Source organism: Olea europaea, chromosome 16 (genome assembly GCF_002742605.1).
Source record: "Olea europaea var. sylvestris chromosome 16, O_europaea_v1, whole genome shotgun sequence".
NCBI lineage: Eukaryota > Viridiplantae > Streptophyta > Magnoliopsida > Lamiales > Oleaceae > Olea > Olea europaea.
Window position 1 is genome coordinate 2,640,737 of NC_036252.1, and position 4,691 is coordinate 2,645,427.

Genomic DNA, 4,691 nt, shown 5'->3' on the forward strand with positions numbered 1-4,691 from the left:
GTCAACCGATTGTATCCTGGGAATCGAACACCGATTAACACCTCTTGCACTCCGGTGAGGCGGCGAATTTGATTTAAGGAAACCGTGTAAACACGGGCCTTCGGTTTTGGTTGATTTATTCTGATTCTCCAATTTTTCCCTACAGTTTTTAGGTAACTTTTCTACTAGGACCAAAAGTATAAACATAAATGACGCTAAAAGAATCCTTAATCTTCTAAATGACTTTTGAATTCCTCAACAAACAAATTATGAATACATATTATTCTTTTGACAAATGGAATCAGTCATATCTTTGATTAGACCAAAATACATTTTAGAATAGTACTTTGATAGATATTGTGTGAAAAAATAAGGAAAAATTTTGAATTTGTTTGTAAAGCTATTTTATTAAAAAATGTGTTATTGAAAATAAAAGAAAAAAATATATTTTAGAAATAATGGGATCAAACGAAGGTTTAGTATGATTAAATAAAGAGGAATTAATTTGAATTCCGTTAACGAGGAATGCGTATTAATACTCTTCTTTATGCAATGAACCAAATTTGCAGACCACTCCAAAATTTCATGCACCAATAAACTATTATTGTTCATGTATTTAATCAAACGGTGTTTGGTGAGAATTAAAATTAAATTTTTAATAGATTGTAATAGAAATTTTTGAAATGTGTGGCTAAAAACAAAACAGGCTCTAAATTTCTTCACACACACACGCACACCTCCAATCTTTGAAACATGGTGGTTCAGCATTATACATTTAATAGATACACTACTTCTCCAATGTCGTATTCAGAAAAACCAAATTCACAATATACGTACCATTTTAATGGTAAACAATTCAACCCTCGGAATATGCTAAAACTCCAAACGGCAGAGCCGACATCGTGGTGATTTTCCTTCTGTCCCACTTAAAAAGTCATCTTTGGGGGCAAGAAAGACAATCCGAATGGAAAGATATCTAGATAAAAAGAAGACGGTGCGTAAAGGCAATTAACAATGTGTTTTTTTATCTTATTAAAAAAAAAAGGAAAAAAAAAAAACAAAAAAAAAAACTTAGGTCAAAACTTATAACTGACTATAATGATCTTTTCTTCAGTCACCTCTTGTTGAACTCTTTTTTATCGTATATTAAAACTTTGCTCATCTTTGATTACTTTTAAGGATTGTGTTTAAATCCTCTTAACACTTTTCGCGTGGGGTAGTAAACTTTTCTACTGGAGTGGGCGGGGAGAAAAAACATGTTAATATGAATTTGAATATAACTTGTTCACAGCCACAATCCCAATTTCCACATAGTTCGTCCGATCTGTTGTTGTCGCAGTCGACCTAAGCACATTTTTCACATTTTGACCTCATTTTCGTATATATTGAATAATATTGAGTTTTGGCTGTTGAATGTTGTGGTTCTAAAATGTGCCAAAGCTGCGAATGGCGCCATCAGACAACTTAGGATTTTATTCTGTATGTCGGCCATGACTTCTTGTTTTTCTTTTTACTTTTTATCGTCTTCTTTTGTCCATCATTAAAAAAAAGAAAAGAAAAAAGAAGAAGAAGAGAAATCCTAATATTTGAATAAGCCTTCCGTATTTTTCCAGACACTGCTATCTTGCAATTAGGATATCACAATACTCAATTATAAGAAGTTGGAGTAATAAGTCTAGAAAAACATTTAGAATTTTGACTCAAAATTTTTCAGTGGTAAGATTTGTGCATGCTACACCTTGGTCTATATATTTGTCCTTCTTGAGAACGAACTGATTTATATTCAAGAATGCAACTTGCTAGAGATATTATTTGATCGTCTTGAACTTCTAGTATATAGGCTTAATATGAAACTCTTAAAAACATAAAATAGGTATTGAATTTTGCCATTGATGAAAGTCCTCCGATACGCTCACGGAACAAAGTGTCCAGCAAGTTTCACTTCACCATAATATAAAATAGCCTAATTTTGGGCACTATTTATGTTGGATATGTGTCGCAATTTCCTATTGTCAACATCTTTCTTTCACTTTTTTTTTTTTTCCTTATAATCTCATTTTGCCCTTATTTATACTTTACTATTAAGCCTCCGTTTGGTAGCAATTTTTTACTCCCAAAAAGTCAATTTTTTTTTACAATTATTTCTCTATTTCAATCGTCATTTTGACTTCTTCACTCATAGGTGGAACCCATTTTTCTATCTAACGATCAAAAAACCAATTCTCATAATTACCACTAAACAGGCCTTAAATTTCATTTAATAAGAGAAAGGGTAATACGGCCTTCTTACTCATACTCACAATCTTCTTACTGTTGACTTGCCTCCTTTTTACGTCCTCAATTTTTTTAAAAAGCGTATAAGTTTACTTATTAAATTAATTAAATTCAGTAGCGACTTCAAATTTTTTTATCTTTATGATTTTAAGCTATTCTCCTACAAAAATATCTTTAATAGATAACTTACACTTAAAAAAGTTGGTAATGAAGTTGAGAAATAATTTTTGAAGTTCATTAACTCAAAAAATTATGACTCAATGTTTTTCTTTGCATAAGCACTATTCATATTGGACACGTGTCAACACCTCCTATCGTCAACCTCTTTCTTTTTATTTTTCTTCTATTCCCATTTTGCCGTTAGTTGTACATCACTATTAATTTTCAATTGGCAAAGGAAAGGATAATATGGCCTTCATATCATACCTACAATCTTCTCATTGTAGACTTGCCTTTTTTTACGTCCTCAATTTTTTATGAAAGCCTATGAGTTTGTTTATTAAATTAATTAAATTTATTAGCAAATTCAAAATTTTTTTTATCATTACTATTTAAGCCATTCTCCTACAAAAATATCTTTAATAGATAACTTACAATTAAAGAAGTTGTTAAAATGAAGTTAAGAAATAATTTTTGGAGTTCATCGACTCAAAAAATTAAACTCAATGTTTTTCTCTTAATATTCTTTGCGTACAAAATTTGCATCATATTAATAATCTTGGTTCAGAACATTAATATGAATGGAAGTGCATACGTTAGGCATATGCAAGATAGTAAAATCTATCACTAAATTATAAGTATTTTACACCCAATGCTAAAACTTTTACCTTCTAAACATTTTAATTTTTATCAAAAATAAATAGTAGCAGGTACAATCTTGATCAATAGAGGAACATTATCCCTTTTTTTTTTGTTCAATAAGATCCCAAAATAGATATTATATTATACGTTTGGCAAATGTTAACAATGAAAAGAAGTACAATAATATATTTTATTTTATTTTTTATTCAATCTTATTTGGCCATAATGTTTGATACAGATTACTTAAAATTTATATTTTTTCATTTTCAACCACACGTTCTATTAATTTTCTCTTACTTTTTAACAATGTAATCGTCAAATTTGGAGTTACATACTAAAAGGTAAACCTTATTGAGAGGATTAGCCCAAACGTTTATAAGTTGGTTTATATATTTATCTTTACTTGATATGTGATTTATTCATTAACATATCTTGGAAGATAGTGGCTTTTTAAGTAAATCAACCTTGAAATTTGTGTCTCATTTTTTAGTTTTAATAGGATCGAATTGCTCGTTGAAATTTAATAAGCTTTGATGTCATCTTAAAACTTGGGATTCCATCTTAAAATATCAACGTTATTAAAAGGAGTGGTCCAAACTCTTATAAATTGATCTATGTCTTCATCTTTACTCAATGTAAGATTTATTCCTTAACAGTAACAAACTCTTTTAAACTTTCACAATTTTTAATAAGATTCTTATGATTAATTCTGTGAAAAATTTATTCAAATTTATGAAATTCTAGGATTTATAATATTTTAAAATTAATTATAATCTCAGTTGAGACACTTCAATTATTCCATTAATTTACTAATGATTTTTTTTTTCAAATTTATCTCCACAATCAAATATATTTCTTGTTCAACATGACCCAAGTCTAATATTAAGTAATCATATTACAAATTTTAGTTGAAAATTGAATATTGTCAACACATAATCTATATTTGACTCTAAATTTAACGAATATGATAGAAAGTCATCAAATTGGGCAAATTTAAATCCATGTACAGTCATACTTTGATGCTGATACCATAGACTAATGTCATGGATCAATCATAAATGATTAATAATAAATATTCAAAAGCCAAATTATCAGGTACTATTTTCCAAGCACATGCAGTATCAGCCGTTCTTGGTTTCAGTGAAAATTACATCCTTGAAACTTTAATACTTAGATGGAATAGTACACAGATTGCTCCTACTACTAAGGTACAATCGAGGAAGAAAATAAAATATTTTTGTATAAATATAAATATGGAAGTTTATACCTGTGTATTAGAACACACAACCATGTTTCTCAAATAATCTGTTTTTGTTATATAAATTTCGGAACTCCAAACAAATGGTGCAAAATGGTGTCCTGGGTGCTTTGGCTTCCATTATCGATTCATATCAATTACAACATTCTGTAAGCGTTAAGTGTTATTTTTACTTTTTTTTTCCTTTTATATTAAGTTTGTTAAATTATATTTATAGAAGCACTTCTACAACTACTTGAATTTTATCTTATGAATGCTATTGACAAGTCTAATTGCATGCTTCATGTCAAAGTCATGGAATGCGTTAGGACGGTTGCAAACAGGGGTAGAGCCAGGGGTTTATATCCAGTGCGGGCACAATTTTATTATATATCGACTG